Source organism: Protopterus annectens, chromosome 2.part0 (assembly GCF_019279795.1).
Source record: "Protopterus annectens isolate FY-2018-M chromosome 2.part0, PAN1.0, whole genome shotgun sequence".
Classification (NCBI taxonomy): Eukaryota; Metazoa; Chordata; order Ceratodontiformes; family Protopteridae; genus Protopterus; species Protopterus annectens.
The window spans coordinates 895,742,999-895,761,100 of record NC_056728.1 but is presented as its reverse complement, the minus strand read 5'-3'; positions in this window follow the sequence as shown (position 1 = coordinate 895,761,100).

The window sequence follows — 18,102 nt, the reverse complement described above, 5'->3', positions numbered from 1 at the left end:
TACATGGACAGATCATTGTTACCAAACACATGGCCTTAATCTCAATGCAAATATATGTATTATTCATTTTGGTAGCAGCGATGTTCCTGCTAAGTACCAGATAAATAGTGACACCTTAAGTACATACACAGGGATGAGAGATCTGGTGAGACGTGCCAACAGCTACCATAACTTAGATCACCATGTCTACACAGTGGTGAGTAGGTCATTATATCTTGCTCATGTCATATATGAGGGCATAGTCTCCAGTTCAAGTAGTTAGTATCTCCATGTACTCTTCCCTCATTAGGACGATATTTGAGTGTAATGCCCCTTTTGGTATGTTACTCACCAAACAGCTGTGGTGATTGAGGAAACCACAAAGGTTCCTCACAAGGGGGATGCAAGTCTTCAGCATCTGTCCTATGGGGATTGTCTGAATTCACCATCACTTTAGTGTGTATCAAACAGAGTACTCAGAGGTGGTTTCTGCTTTACATATGAGTCAATCTGTGACCCTGCTTTATTGGACATGCCACACATACGTAAGTGACATGGATAAGCAGTTTACTCACATTTAAGATCTTAATCTGGTATGTAACTTTTATAAAACCTGCTGGAGAGTGAGAATTATCTACCAGAGGTTAACACACCTTTGGAACACACTTCTACTTCATGTAAAACTGAGCACTTCATTGGCTCTTTACAGATGCAATCTGTATGATTGGATGGATGACCATAATTACACCACATTAGTTCTACCTGTGTACAACCTGGACAGGGGCAGTAGGTGTTGAACATGTTACTAAGGGTAGAAGGTGGCTAGACATACAAGGGCACTAGGACCATTAGCCTACTACATTCCAATGATGCTATGATACCATAGGCTGATGTATAACACTGGCTAACATCCACACACACCAACATGGATGCAGCAAGAGCATTACCACTAACTATTTATGTATACAGAGTACTAGACAGCACACAGACAGCAAGTGGGCTGGAGTGAGTTTAGAACTCCTATCTATCTAATCTTACATATTACAGATCACAGTACTTACCACATGCACCACAGCTTAAGTCTGACAGTGATATGGCTTTATCTACTCTTATGGTAGTTGACATCAGCAGTCCTTGTGATGGAGAAGAGTTCAAAGGCCTGCACCACCTGCTAGGCCTAAAACAGTGCAAAATCCTACCTCAGTTTAAGGCATGGTGGAATACACACTTGTTTCATGTGGAGATGCACATACACACATACAAGTGGGCTTGAGTGAGATTAGAACCCCTACCTATCTAGTCTTATACACTACAGATCACAGTACTTCTCACACACACCACAGCTTAAATCTGACTTTAGGATGGCTTTAGGTACTCTTATAGTAGTTGACGTCAACAGGCCCTGTGATGGAGAAGAGTTCAAAGGCCTGCACCACCTGCTAGGCCTGAAGTAGTCCAAAATCCTGCCTCTGTTAAAGGTATTGTGGAATACACACTTGTTTTGTATGGAGATACACACACACAGCAAGTGGCCTTGAGTGAGTTTCAACCCCCTATCTATCAGGATTACGCACTACATAGTTTCATAGTTTCATAGTATAGTACTAGGCTATCTGCCCTAGGGCATTTGTAAGCCTAGCCATAGAGATGTGGCTTTTGCCACCCCATGAAGTGGTACAGAAATGTACAGAATAAAATTAGAATACTGTGCCTCTGTCTAGTAGTGACACAATGAAGGTCCCCTTATATAATAGAATTAGTTTACTGTGCCCCTGTCTAGCAGTGACACAGATGTGACCCCTGGGGTAAACTTACGATCTCCCATCCACTCATCAAGATTTCTCTTGAAGAGAGTCAGTGAGGGGCTCTGCCTAATACGAACTGGGATCCTGTTCCAAAGTATGGGAAGCCTCTGGGTTATGAATCTATCCCTCCAACATGTCCTATTCATACTTGTGCTGAGGTTTAAGTCTTTAGCTCTCGTGGTCCTGATGGATTTGGATATTTTGAGGTGGAGCATGTCCATCAGATCCTGATTGGACCTGGCCTTGAACATCAGGCAGAGATCACCTCTGAGCAGGCGGTATGCTACTGAATAGAGCTGAAGTTTCTTTAGTCTGGCAGAATAAGACATATGTTGGAGACCCTTGATCCTCTTGGTGAGGTACTTTTGTGGTCTCTCCAGCTGTTGCAAATGCCAGGTGAGGTACATACCAAATGGGGCATTGTACTCAATCATGGGTCTGATGAGGGAGAAGTATAGGGGTACAATGACATCCCTGGATCTGGATGTGAATCCCTTCATGATGAGGTGTGCAAGGTAGAATGTTTTTCTAACCACTTTGGCAACATGGGTGTCAAATGAGAGGTCGCTGTCGACTTGGGTCCCTCGGTCTCTGATTACTTTTTCCGTACTCAGTGGGTTGCTGTCTATGTGATAATTTGTGGGTACCTTGTTTTTCCCAAAGGGGATGACTATACATTTTTTGGCATTTAGTTTAAGGCCGTGACTCCGGCACCAGTTGTCCATTTCTGTGAGGCCTTTTTGTAGGATGTATGTGTCCACTGGTGTATCGACTATGGTGCCTAGTTTGCAGTCATCTGCGAACTTTGTCAGCCACAACCATCCCATGTTTGCTTTAAAATCTGAGAAATAAATGCCGAACAAGAGGGGTCCCAGGACAGATCCCTGTGGGACACCACTTGTGACTGGCTTTGAGTCTGACATTGCTCCAGTGATTTTAACTTTATGGGTTCTGTCCTTTAGCCAGTTTGCAACCCATCTAGTGACATAAGGGTTTACGTTTAAGCTGTTGAGCTTATCTATGATGACTGAGTGGGGTATTGTGTCGAAGGCCTTAGCCAAGTCCAGGTAGGCTGTATGGACTGCTTTGCCCTCATCAATGGCTCTAGTGACTGTTTCGAAAAAGTCAACCTGGTTCAAAAGGCAGGATCTGCCCTTTACAAAGCCGAACTAGGTGGGGTCAAGTGTCTGTACGTCCCCTATGTCTCTGTTTATGAGTTCCATAATGATTCTTTTCATAGCTTTGCAGACCAGGCTGGTTAAGCTTATGGGGCGGTAGATTCCAGGGTCTGTAGAGGTACCCCCTTTGTGGAGTGGGACCACTGTTGCTGTACGCCACTGTTCAGGTACATATCCTGAAGTAAGGCTAAGGTTAAATAGCATTTTTATGTGTGGGTTTAGCTCCTCATGGAGTTCACGTAACACGCAACCCGGGATACCATCAGGTCCCATTGATGCTGTGTTTTTAGCTTTGTTTAGGGCGGTTCTCACTTAGACATCTGAGATGACAGGGAGATTACATTCAGCTGGGATAGGTATTTCTTCTTTTGGGGGTGAGGGAGGGGAGAAATTTGCACTGAACCTGTCAGCCAGAATGTTGGCAATATCTGTGGGTTCAGTGTATTTTTTGTTGTTGTGAACTAACTCTGAGCATATCTGAGGGTTTCCGCCCAGGTTTCTAACATAGCTGAAGAAGGCTTTGTGGTTATCTTTAGTGTCCTTAGCGATTTTTCTCTCAAAGTTGGCCTTGGATGTTTTTATGAGAGAACGTAGTTTTCTGCTAATGTTGATCAAAGATGTCTTCCCTTCATGGGATTTTGTTCTGATGTGCAGTAGCTTCCTTCTTTTGTTATACAATTTGTTAATGGCTGAGGTCCACCAGACAGGACGCTTGCCTTTGGTGGAGAGTGACTTGGATTTATTTGGGATTGCATGACCCATGCATTCTTGGAGATGTCCATAGAAAGCATTTGTGAAGGATTAGGCATTGTGGGATGTGGTATCCACTGGCACAGTGGGCTTAAATGATACCATCTCTGTCTTAAGAAGAGTGAAGTCTGCTTTTGAGAAGTTTTTCACTGTGGTCTTTTGTGCTGGGGGTGGAGGTGGGATATGTATATCCAGGGTGATTAGTTTGTGGTCAGATCTCACTAGTGAGGGGTATACTTCCGGTGTGGAGCATAGTGTCCCCATGTTTGTGATGATCAGGTCTAGTATATTATCTCCCCTAGTGGGAGAGGAGACTAGTTGTTCCAGTGCATTTGAATTTATGAATTCCAGGAACCTTTGGGCTAGGGTATTAGGGCTAGAATAATGTACCCAATCTATGTTTGGGTAGTTGAAGTCTTCCAGTATGATGGTATTTTGTGATACTTTCATATCCTCCAATGTCTTCAGGAAGGCTGAGTGGGGTTCCTGAGATTGGGAGGGTGGTCTGTAACATGCTACCAGTTGTATAGCAGTTTTGCCTATGGTTAGTTGCACCTGTATGGTCTCTGATGCTTCATGTGTTGCTACTAACCTGGAGGTGTGGGTGTCCTTGATGAATATGGACACTCCCCCTCCCTTTGTAGTTCGGCCCGGGTTTGGGGGCTGAAAAGCATGATACAAGGTATAGCCTGGTAGTGCTGGGGTGCTCTCAGGAGCCTTGAACCAGGTTTCAATTACTGCACAGACGTCGATGTTCTCCATGCTGAGGAGTGCATCGAGTGCCTGCATCTTGAGATTTAGACTTCTGGCATTGAGCAGCATTACCCTTAGTTTTTTCCATTTTTGTTTTCTAAGGAGGTGGGTTTGTCTTTTGAGCCTTGCCTAAAAAAGGCACTATGGGGGTGGCAAGAGCCTTAGCCAATATCCGGAAGCCCAGTGGTGACAGGTGTAAGCCATCCCTTGCGAAGCAGCGTGGCTTGTCCAACATGTCATCCCAGGCAGACAGACATTGGATCCCCTTAGAATGACACCAGTACTTGAGCCAATTATTAACGATGACCATCTTGTCTTTGTACTGTGGTATCATTCTTGGTGAGGGCAAGATGCTGCTCAGGGTCAGGGTAATACCAGCCTGGGCTACATAATCAGAGAACTCCTCTATGTCTCTTTTCATGTAGTCCAGAGAGGTACGTCTCAGGTCATTCACGCCAGCATGGACAATGACGGAGTCATATTTGTACTTGCTTTGGAGTGACTTGAGTGCGTGTGTTATGTGGCGGATCCTAGCTCCCGATAGACAGCTCACAGTCACCCTCTCCTTGTTCAGCCTGGTCAGCAGGACATCAGTGTGTCTGACTATAGAGTCACCTATTACTAATGTATCAGGCATGGTGTTTGGCCTTAAGGGCTGTGATTGGTTGACACACTGATTTATTGAAGTATGTGTTGCATGTGCTTTGTTTTGAGGTGGTGGATTTTTGGATGTGTGCTTTGGGAGTCTCTGTTGTCTTGGTAAGTTTTTTATTAGAGCCTCCGAGTATGTCTTTGTGTTTTTATGTGTTTGATTTGCAGTTGTGGTAGGTCTATGTGGGACTGGGATTGTTGTGTGTGTGGTTTCCATCTCCTCCTGTCTGGTCATGCCAGCTCTGAGCTGAGGGAGTTCAGCCTCCAGTTTGGCTATATAGTTGCATCTCTCACATGTATTTGTGTTTGTTGGGAAGAGGAGAGGGTTGTCTGTGTACATGAGACAATTGTAGCATTGTCTCAAGATACCCAGATTGACCAGCTGAACTGGAGAGGACACCAGTAATCTACCACTTGACATGCTAGAACAGTATAAGGGAGTGCTGTACCTTTAAGGGAAGTGGATATTCACAGGGGTGGTAGGTAGATGTAGTGCTTTACTTAGTACGAGAGTGCTTACTTAGTAGAGAAGTATTGAGAACAAGTGCTAGGCTTATAATATAGTGAGAAGTCTGATTATACTAAGAGTAGAGCTTCCTTAAGGGAAAATTTGAAGAGCAGACTTGGCGGAGCCAGAAGAAGTTTAACCTTGTTTAACTGGAGCTATGCGCACAACCGCGCAAAGCCGTGCAAACATGGATTTTAAACAGGGAACTACAAAAGAGCTAGAAATGGTCCAAAAGAACCAATTACTACAGCTTCTTGTGCTGAGGTCACATCCTACAGGGACAGGTAGGCTGCTCAAGGCTCCCCACTCCCACTAGTGAGCAAAGAAACTTCCTTCTATCCAAGTAAGGTAATGGACAACACAGGAACTACACCACAGCCCAGAATAGAGCAATGCCTGTAAACTGGTCTAAACTAGTTGAGGAGAGGCGGGAAAACAAGGATTATTGTTTTGTTTTTTTGTTTTTTTGATAGAAACACACAGAAAATGCAGAAATGGTGATAAATAAGTTACATAGGCTAGCACACTTTAGTGGGCAGCCTCCACAGTTAAATTAAACAAACAGACAAATGTTCAATCAAATTTGACTAAAAAGTAACTTTAAGTGCAGATTTTAAAATAATGCAGCAAACAGTTAAAAACAGTTCAAGCTAGTTCAGGGTAAGCTACAGAAGCTATTCCAAGTGAAAAAAAAGCAAAGATACTTAAATCCAGAAAGTAGTCGCTTTTCTGAGTTCTCTGTAGCTAAGACCACTCTGCAGGACCACGAGGAGCTTGTCTGAGCAGTATAGCCAGAAAAAAATGCCCAGAGTCGGATTTTAAACAGGGAACTGCAAAAGAGCTAGAAATGGTCCAAAACAACCAATTACTACAGCTTCTTGTGCTGAGGTCACTTCCTACAGGGACAGGTAGGCTGCTCAAGGCTCCCCACTCCCACTGGTGAGCAAAGAAACTTCTTTCTATCCAAGTAAGGTAATGGACAACACAGGAACTACACCACAGCTCAGAATACAGCAATGCCTGTAAACTGGTCTAAACTAGTCGAGGAGAGGCGGGAAAACAAGGATTATTTTTTTGTTTTTTTGATAGAAACACACAGAAAATGCAGAAACAGTGATAAATCAGTTACACAGGCTAGCACACTTTAATGGGCAGCCTCCACAGTTAAATTAAACAAACAAACAGACAAACTTTCGATCAAATTCGACTAAAAAGTAACTTTAAGTACAGATTTTAAAACAATGCAGCAAACAGTTAATAAACAGTTCAAGCTAATTCAGGGTAAGCTACAGAAGCTATTCCAAGTGAAAAAAAAGCAAAGATACTTAAATCCAGAAAATAGTCACTTTTCTGAGTTCTCTGTAGCTAAGACCACTCTGCAGGACCACGAGGAGCTTGTCTGAGCAGTATAGCCAGAAAAAAACGCCCAGAGGCGGATTTTAAACAGGGAACTACAAAAGAGCTAGAAATGGTCCAAAACAACCAATTACTACAGCTTCTTGTGCTGAGGTCACTTCCTACAGGGACAGGTAGGCTGCTCAAGGCTCCCCACTCCCACTGGTGAGCAAAGAAACTTCCTTCTATCCAAGTAAGGTAATGGACAACACAGGAACTACACCACAGCCCAGAATACAGCAATGCCTGTAAACTGGTCTAAACTAGTCGAGGAGAGGCGGGAAAACAAGGATTATTTTTTTGTTTTTTTTTATAGAAACACACATAAAATGAAGAAACAGTGATAAATCAGTTACACAGGCTAGCACACTTTAGTGGGCAGCCTCCACAGTTAAATTAAACAAACAGACAAACTTTTGATTAAATTCGACTAAAAAGTAACTTTAAGTGCAGATTTTAAAATAATGCAGCAAACAGTTAAAAAACAGTTCAAGCTCATTCAGGGTAAGCTACGGAAGCTATTCCAAGTGAAATAAAAAGCAAAGATACTTAAATCCAGAAAGTAGTCACTTTTCTGAGTTCTCTGTAGCTAAGACCACTCTGCAGGACCACAAGGAGCTTGTCTGAGCAGTATAGCCAGAAAAAAACACCCAGAGGTGGATTTTAAACAGGGAACTACAAAAGAGCTAGAAATGGTCCAAAACAACCAATTACTACAGCTTCTTGTGCTGAGGTCACTTCCTACAGGGACAGGTAGGCTGCTCAAGGCTCCCCACTCCCACTGGTGAGCAAAGAAACTTCCTTCTATCCAAGTAAGGTAATGGACAACACAGGAACTACACCACAGCCCAGAATACAGCAATGCCTGTAAACTGGTCTAAATTAGTCAAGGAGAGGCGGGAAAACAAGGATTATTTTTTTGTTTATTTGTTTTTTTGATAGAAACACACAGAAAATGCAGAAACAGTGATAAATCAGTTACACAGGCTAGCACACTTTAGTGGGCAGCCTCCACAGTTAAATTAAACAAACAAACAGACAAACTTTCGATCAAATTTGACTAAAAAGTAACTTTAAGTGCAGATTTTAAAATAATGCAGCAAACAAATAAAAAAGAGTTCAGGCTAGTTCAGGGTAAGCTACAGAAGCTATTCCCAGTGAAAAAAAAGCAAAGATACTTAAATATAGAAAGTAGCCGCTTTTCATAGTTCTCTGTAGCTAAGACCACTCTGCAGGACCACGAGGAGCTTGTCTGAGCAGTATAGCCAGAAAAAAACACCCAGAGGTGGATTTTAAACAGGGAACTACAAAAGAGCTAGAAATGGTCCAAAACAACCAATTACTACAGCTTCTTGTGCTGAGGTCACTTCCTACAGGGACAGGTAGGCTGCTCAAGGCTCCCCACTCCCACTGGTGAGCAAAGAAACTTCCTTCTATCCAAGTAAGGTAATGGACAACACAGGAACTACACCACAGCCCAGAATACAGCAATGCCTGTAAACTGGTCTAAACTAGTCGAGGAGAGGCAGGAAAACAAGGATTATTTTTTTGGTTTTTGATAGAAACACACAGAAAATGCAGAAACAGTGATAAATCAGTTACACAGGCTAGCACACTTTAGTGGGCAGCCTCCACAGTTAAACAAACAAACAGACAAAATTTTGATCAAATTCGACTAAAAAGTAACTTTAAGTGCAGATTTTAAAATAATGCAGCAAACAGTTAAAAAAACTGTTCAAGCTAGTTCAGGGTAAGCTACAGAAGCTATTCCAAGTGAAAAAAAGCAAATATACTTAAATCCAGAAAGTAGTCGCTTTTCTGAGTTCTCTGTAGCTAAGACCGCTCTGCAGGACCACGTGGAGCTTGTCTGAGTAGTATAGCCAGAAAAAAATGCCCAGAGGCGGATTTTAAACAGGGAACTACAAAAGAGCTAGAAATGGTCCAAAACAACCAATTACTACAGCTTCTTGTGCTGAGGTCACTTCCTACAGGGACAGGTAGGCTGCTCAAGGCTCCCCACTCCCACTGGTGAGCAAAGAAACTTCCTTCTATCCAAGTAAGGTAATGGACAACACAGGAACTACACCACAGCCCAGAATACAGCAATGCCTGTAAACTGGTCTAAACTAGTCGAGGAGAGGCAGGAAAACAAGGATTATTTTTCTGTTTTTTGATAGAAACACACAGAAAATGCAGAAACAGTGATAAATCAGTTACACAGGCTAGCACACTTTAGTGGGCAGCCTCCACATTTAAATTAAACAAATAAACAGACAAACTTTCTATCAAATTCGACTAAAAAGTAACTTTAAGTGCAGATTTTAAAATAATGCAGCAAACAGTTAAAAAACAGGTCAAGCTAGTTCAGGGTAAGCTACAGAAGGTATTCCAAGTGAAAAAAAAAGCAAAGATACTTAAATCCAGAAAGTAGTCACTTTTCTGAGTTCTCTGTAGCTATGACCACTCTGCAGGACCACGAGGAGCTTGTCTGAGCAGTATAGCCAGAAAAAAACGCCCAGAGGCGGATTTTAAACAGGGAACTACAAGAGAGCTAGAAATGGTCCAAAACAACCAATTACTACAGCTTCTTGTGCTGAGGTCACTTCCTATAGGGAGAGGTAGGCTGCTCAAGGCTCCCCACTCCCACTGGTGAGCAAAGAAACTTTCTTCTATCCAAGTAAGGTAATGGACAACACAGGAACTACACCACAGCCCAGAATACAGCAATGCCTGTAAATTGGTCTAAACTAGTCGAGGAGAGGGGGGAAACAAGGATTATTTTTTTGTTTTTTTTTTATAGAAACACACAGAAAATGCAGAAACAGTGATAAATCAGTTACACAGGCTAGCACACTTTAGTGGGCAGCCTCCACAGTTAAATTAAACAAACAAACAGACAAACTTTTGATCAAATTCGACTAAAAAAGTAACTTTAAGTGTAGATTTTAAAATAATGCAGCAAACAGTTAAAAACAGTTCAAGCTCATTCAGGGTAAGCTACAGAAGCTATTCCAAGTGAAAAAAAAGCAAAGATTCTTAAATTCAGAAAGTAGTCACTTTTCTGAGTTCTCTGTAGCTAAGACCACTCTGCAAGACCACAAGGAGCTTGTCTGAGCAGTATAGCCAGAAAAAACACCCAGAGGTGGATTTTAAACAGGGAACTACAAAAGAGCTAGAAATGGTCCAAAACAACCAATTACTACAGCTTCTTGTGCTGAGTTCACTTCCTACAGGGACAGGTAGGCTGCTCAAGGCTCCCCACTCCCACTGGTGAGCAAAGAAACTTCCTTCTATCCAAGTAAGGTAATGGACAACACAGGAACTACACCACATCCCAGAATACAGCAATGCCTGTAAACTGGTCTAAATTAGTCAAGGAGAGGCGGGAAAACAAGGATTATTTTTTTGTTTTTTTTGATAGAAACACACAGAAAATGCAGAAACAGTGATAAATCAGTTACACAGGCTAGCACACTTTAGTGGGCAGCCTCCACAGTTAAATTAAACAAACAAACAGACAAACTTTCGATCAAATTTGACTAAAAAGTAACTTTAAGTGCAGATTTTAAAATAATGCAGCAAACAGTTAAAAAAGAGTTCAAGCTAGTTCATGGTAAGCTACAGAAGCTATTCCAAGTGAAAAAAAAGCAAAGATACTTAAATATAGAAAGTAGCCGCTTTTCTGAGTTCTCTGTAGCTAAGACCACTCTGCAGGACCACGAGGAGCTTGTCTGAGCAGTATAGCCAAAAAAAAAAAACGCCCAGAGGTGGATTTTAAACAGGGAACTACAAAAGAGCTAGAAATGATCCAAAACAACCAATTACTACAGCTTCTTGTGCTGAGGTCACTTCCTATAGGGAGAGGTAGGCTGCTCAAGGCTCCCCACTCCCACTGGTGAGCAAAGAAACTTCCTTCTATCCAAGTAAGGTAATGGACAACACAGGAACTACACCACAGCCCAGAATACAGCAATGCCTGTAAACCGGTCTAAACTAGTCGAGGAGAGGTGGGAAAACAAGGATTATTTTTTTGTTTTTTGTTTTTTTGATAGAAACACACAGAAAATGCAGAAACAGTGATAAATCAGTTACACAGGCTAGCACACTTTAGTGGGCAGCCTCCACAGTTAAATTAAACAAACAAACAGTCAAACGTTTGATCTAATTCGACTAAAAAGTAACTTTAAGTGCAGATTTTAAAATGATGCAGCAAACAGTTAAAATCAGTTCAAGCTAGTTCAGGGTAAGCTACAGAAGCTATTCCAAGTGAAAAAAAGCAAAGATACTTAAATCCAGAAAGTAGTCACTTTTCTGAGTTCTCTGTAGCTAAGACCACTCTGCAGGACCACGAGGAGCTTGTCTGAGCAGTATAGCCAGAAAAAAAATGCCCAGAGGCGGATTTTAAAGAGGGAACTACAAAAGAGCTAGAAATGGTCCAAAGCAACCAATTACTACAGCTTCTTGTGCTGAGGTCACTTCCTACAGGGACAGGTAGGCTGCTCAAGGCTCCCCACTCCCACTGGTGAGCAAAGAAACTTCCTTCTATCCAAGTAAGGTAATGGACAACACAGGAACTACACCACAGCCCAGAATACAGCAATTCCTGTAAACTGGTCTAAACTAGTCGAGGAGGGGGGGGGGGAACAAGGATTATTTTTTTGTTTTTTTTTATAGAAACACACAGAAAATGCAGAAACAGTGATAAATCAGTTACACAGGCTAGCACACTTTAGTGGGCAGCCTCCACAGTTAAATTAAACAAACAAACAGACAAACTTTTGATTAAATTCGACTAAAAAGTAACTTTAAGTGCAGATTTTAAAATAATGCAGCAAACAGTTAAAAAACAGTTCAAGCTCATTCAGGGTAAGCTACAGAAGCTATTCCAAGTGAAAAAAAGCAAAGATACTTAAATCCAGAAAGTAGTCGCTTTTCTGAGTTCTCTGTAGCTAAGACCACTCTGCAGGACAACAAGGAGCTTGTCTGACCACTATAGCCAGAAAAAAACACCCAGAAGTGGATTTTAAACAGGGAACTACAAAAGAGCTAGAAATGGTCCAAAACAACCAATTACTACAGCTTCTTGTGCTGAGTTCACTTCCTACAGGGACAGGTAGGCTGCTCAAGGCTCCCCACTCCCACTGGTGAGCAAAGAAACTTCCTTCTATCCAAGTAAGGTAATGCATAACACAGGAACTACACCACAGCCCAGAATACAGCAATGCCTGTAAACTGGTCTAAATTAGTCAAGGAGAGGCGGGAAAACAAGGATTATTTTTTTGTTTTTTTTTATTTTTTTGATAGAAACACACAGAAAATGCAGAAACAGTGATAAATCAATTACACAGGCTAGCACACTTTAGTGGGCAGCCTCCACAGTTAAATTAAACAAACAAACAAACACACAAACGTTTGATCAAATTTGACTAAAAAGTAACTTTAAGTGCAGATTTTAAAATAATGCAGCAAACAGTTAAAAAACAGTTCAAACTAGTTCAGGGTAAGCTACAGAAGCTATTCCAAGTGAAAAAAAAGCAAAGATACTTAAATATAGAAAGTAGTCGCTTTTCTGAGTTCTCTGTAGCTAAGACCACTCTGCAGGACCACGAGGAGCTTGTCTGAGCAGTATAGCCAGAAAAAAAGGCCCAGAGGTGGATTTTAAACAGGGAACTACAAAAGAGCTAGAAATGGTCCAAAACAACCAATTACTACAGCTTCTTGTGATGAGGTTACTTCCTACAGGACAGGTAGGCTGCTCAAGGCTCCCCACTCCCACTGGTGAGCAAAGAAACTTCCTTCTATCCAAGTAAGGTAATGGACAACACAGGAACTACACCACAGCCCAGAATACAGCAATGCCTGTAAACTGGTCTAAACTCATCGAGGAGAGGCAGGAAAACAAGGATTATTTTTTTGTTTTTTTGTTTTTTTGATAGACACACACAGAAAATGCAGAAACAGTGATAAATCAGTTACACCGGCTAGCACACTTTCGTGGGCAGCCTCCACATTTAAATTAAACAAACAAACAGACAAACTTTCTATCAAATTCGACTAAAAAGTAACTTTAAGTGCAGATTTTAAAATAATGCAGCAAACAGTTAAAAAACAGTTCAAGCTAGTTCAGGGTAAGCTACAGAAGCTATTCCACGTGAAAAAAAGCAAAGATACTTAAATCCAGAAAGTAGTCACTTTTCTGAGTTCTCTGTAGCTAAGACCACTCTGCAGGACCACAAGGAGCTTGTCTGAGCAGTATAGCCAGAAAAAAATGCCCAGAGGTGGATTTTAAACAGGGAACTACAAAAGAGCTAGAAATGGTCCAAAACAACCAATTACTACAGCTTCTTGTGCTGAGGTCACTTCCTATAGGGAGAGGTAGGCTGCTCAAGGCTCCCCACTCCCACTGGTGAGCAAAGAAACTCCCTTCTATCCAAGTAAGGTAATGGACAACACAGGAACTACACCACAGCCCAGAATACAGCAATGCCTGTAAACCGGTCTAAACTAGTTGAGGAGAGGCGGGAAAACAAGGATTATTTTTTTGTTTTTTGTTTTTTTGATAGAAACACACAGAAAATGCAGAAACAGTGATAAATCAGTTACACAGGCTAGCACACTTTAGTGGGCAGCCTCCACAGTTAAATTAAACAAACAAACAGACAAACGTTTGATCAAATTCGACTAAAAAGTAACTTTAAGTGCAGATTTTAAAATAATGCAGCAAACAGTTAAAAATCAGTTCAAGCTAGTTCAGGGTAAGCTACAGAAGCTATTCCAAGTGAAAAAAAGCAAAGATACTTAAATCCAGAAAGTAGTCGCTTTTCTGAGTTCTCTGTAGCTAAGACCACTCTGCAGGACCACGAGGAGCTTGTCTGAGCAGTATAGCCAGAAAAAAATGCCCAGAGGCGGATTTTAAACAGGGAACTACAAAAGAGCTAGAAATGGTCCAAAACAACCAATTACTACAGCTTCTTGTGCTGAGGTCACTTCCTACAGGGACAAGTAGGCTGCTCAAGGCTCCCCACTCCCACTGGTGAGCAAAGAAACTTCCTTCTATCCAAGTAAGGTAATGGACAACACAGGAACTGCACCATAGCCCAGAATACAGGAATGCCTGTAAACTGGTCTAAACTAGTCGAGGAGAGGCGGGAAAACAAGGATTATTTTTTGTTTTTTGTTTTTTTGATAGAAACACACAGAAAATGCAGAAACAGTGATACATCAGTTACACAGGCTAGCACACTTTAGTGGGCAGCCTCCACAGTTAAATTAAACAAACAAATAGACAAACTTTTGATCAAATTTGACTAAAAGGTAACTTTAAGTGCAGATTTTAAAATAATGCAGCAAACATTTAAAAAACAGTTGAAGCTAGTTCGGGGTAAGCTACAGAAGCTATTCCAAGTGAAAAAAAATCAAAGATACTTAAATTCAGAAAGTAGTCACTTTTCTGAGTTCTCTGTAGCTAAGACCACTCTGCAGGACCACGAGGAGCTTGACTGAGCAGTATAGCCAGAAAAAAATGCCCAGAGGCGGATTTTAAACAGGGAACTACAAAAGAGCTAGAAATGGTCCAAAACAACCAATTACTACAGCTTCTTGTGCTGAGGTCACTTCCTACAGGGACAGGTAGGCTGCTCAATGCTTCCCACTCCCACTGGTGAGCAATGAAACTTCCTTCTATCCAAGTAAGTTAATGGACAACACAGGAACTGCACCACAGCCCAGAATACATCAATGCCTGTAAACTGGTCTAAACTAGTCGAGGAGAGGCGGGAAAACAAGGATTATTTTTTTGTTTTTTTTGTTTTTTTGATAGAAACACACAGAAAATGCAGAAACAGTGATAAATCAGTGACACAGGCTAGCACACTTTAGTGGGCAGCCTCCACAGTTAAATTAAACAAACAAACAGACAAACTTTCGATCAAATTCGACTAAAAAGTAACTTTAAGTGCAGATTTTAAAATAATGCAGCAAACAGTTAAAAAACAATTCATGCTAGTTCAGGGTAAGCTACAGAAGCTATTCCAAGTGAAAAAAAAGCAAAGATACTTAAATCCAGAAAGTAGTCACTTTTCTGAGTTCTCTGTAGCTAAGATCACTCTGCAGGACCACGAGGAGCTTGTCTGAGCAGTATCACAGATCACAGTACTTATTGCACACACCATGATTTAAGTTTGACTTTGACATCACTTTAGGTACTTGAAAGACTACTCTGTTCTATATAGTATATACTGTCTTTTCAAACTACTGCTAGCATGATTAGCTTGAATAAAAAGCTGCAAATATGATATGACATATAAAGGGTTAATGTACACTAGTATAAAATGCTGAGAAATTTGAAAAACAGTAAGTGTGCTGGCAAGCATATATAGCTTAGTTAGATTTTGGCATCCATGTAAAAATATGTTATTGAGAAACAAAGTTTGTAAAATAGCTACGCAGATAGCAGCTGGAAGGACTTCAGCAAAGTAAAGGAATGTAACATCAAGTTTCAGATAGTGCTGGAACACCACGTTTCAGATAATGCAAGACTGAGTTTCCATGGATCATCAAACTACAAAGAACCAAGGACAAGGAAACAAAGGAAAAACTGTTATACAAAGAAAGAACTGTTTTACATCAGACTCTGGAAAAATACCAGATCTTCTAGTATAAATGTAACTATGCTTAAACAGACTTTGGGAATTTGCTATAGAGAGCTGACAGCATATGTATTGCATGTTTGTAGAACCAAAAGTCATATGTAACAGAAATGTCGTACTAACTAAAGCATCTCACTGAAGCAGTCTGCCTCCGTGTATTTATTGTACTTAGTACAATCCAATATCTAACAGTAGCTGTTCATACTAAGAGTTAATATACTGTGATGTGCTTGCATGCAAATGCAACTAACAGCAAGATAGACAGAAAGACGTGCATAGAATTCACAGAATTCTTCAATGGCGAGCCACAGTTGACAGACCGCATGGTTTCTCCTTGTGACAACTACAGCTACTTTTTCATTTTATTCAGTTAGTATGTCCAGTTGCAAAGCCAACATTTGCCTACTTCTTCTACGCAGTATCCAGTAGCAGAACAGTGCATCTCTGCAAGTTTCACAGGTCCTGTACATTTGCACAGTTGAATCTGCCAGCTGTGTTGACCAACTTTTGGGAGAGTCAACGAGGGACTTCCATGCTTTTTCGACGGAAGATTTGGCCAACTTCCACACAGAAACTGGTAATTCTTTTCTTTGTTTCTCACTCTACAGCATGGATGCTATTAAACAAAAAAGTGTCAAATGTAAAACTACCTTTCAGGTAAATAGTAATGACAGTCCAGCACAGGTATGGCTAGGTTTTAAATATTGGTATAAACAACACAATAGTGCATGCAGTACCTTTTTGGGTAATGTTGATGTCAATCCTTTATGTAAATGCATTCTGTTTGACTGGTATCTTAAACAGCAACATAACTGGTATGACATTAAACAGTTATGTCTTAAAAGTAATGATAAACAACCAGATGCATTATGTCCTTTCACCACATGTAAAATGTTAATTTCAAAGTTACAATATCAGTCATGTCAGTTATTTACAAGATCTTCTGTACATCTTGCTAGACAAAAGTGGCATAAAACCACTGCACATTACAAAACAGATAAGAACAGAGACGAAGTTCATAGTGAACTGACAAAAAAAAAATAATAAACTTCTAAAAGACAGACAGTGTGAGTTCAAAAAGTTCAGACAACATATGCAAACACTTTTTCAAAAGTGCATAAGAGCTTTAAAGTCAGCAAAACAGAATACTGACAAATATAATCTGGTTAGTAAAGAGGTAAAGAAACAGCAGTTAACTGCGCTGATAAGAAATAATTTACAAGGTACTATTCAACCTTTAGAAAATGGTTAAGTGTACACAGCACAAACTTTCATTCAGTTAAAGCAAGGCACTTAAATAGTAATTTTAAAACCATTTCAAATAACAAAACAGTTATAGGGCATAGAAATCAAATAAGAGTAGTTAAACACACAAAAGACATGACGTCACAAGACTAACATTCATGCATTTTTTTTTTATCTAAAGTGCAGCAAAAGGTAGACCACAGCAAATGTAAATCATGTACATATATTTGTTTTAAGCCTGTGTTAGTTAAGTCAATATCGCTTTTGTTTCGTACAATATTTTGTAATTGTATAATAGCATAGACTCCAGCAAAAACAGTCTTCAAAAAGCATTATTATGCATACTTAAGCAAATTACGAATGTTTATATCAAGTTGCAAGAATATTTTAATGAATGATTGAAGGTACGGGTAAGTGCTAAAGGTGTTATGGGTTAAGTGTCTGGAATGTGCAGAAAGAAAAAAAGTAACCTCAGATCTTTCCAGGCTGGAATAGGTAGTTACAATGAATGCTGCATAACATAAAATGTTACTGGTACTAAAGTTTATAAGGTTAAGAAAACAAGACTGGTTGTCAGGCCAAATGGCTTACGTTTTTCTAAAACATTATTGTTAAGTATTTACGTACAGCATTAAGCAAAAATCACAAAAGTCTAATCCTGTTTAGCAATTGTAATAAAATGTCACAGTTGTGTATATATGTCATTAATAATCTGTTTGCAAGTAAATACTATGAGTACAGTCAGTACATGGGCTATGGTATGCAGTTAAATTATGCAGTTCCCTTTACAAAAAGGGAGGGTACAAATAACTACTAGTAACAGTAAACGTCTTTTCAAAAAAGCAATTCCTATTATAACTTTCACAGTATAGGCAACAGCAAAATAAATAAGCAAATGTGTAAGACCAATATGTCATGTCTAGGTAACGGCCAAAGGGCAAGCATACATTCAATTCTCACAGCATAAAGCAAATAAACAATACTGCAGAAAAATTATGTATACTACAGGGGGAAGGGCATGCTTTCAATTTTACACTGTGTAAACAGTACTGCAAAACAGACTTAAAGTTGCAAAGTGGTAATACATTTTAATTTTTCAAGTAATGTAATTACCAGGCTTCTATTTAATGCTAGGTATAAAAACTAGACTGAGTGTACATTACAGCCATGTATATACAAATACAAAAACA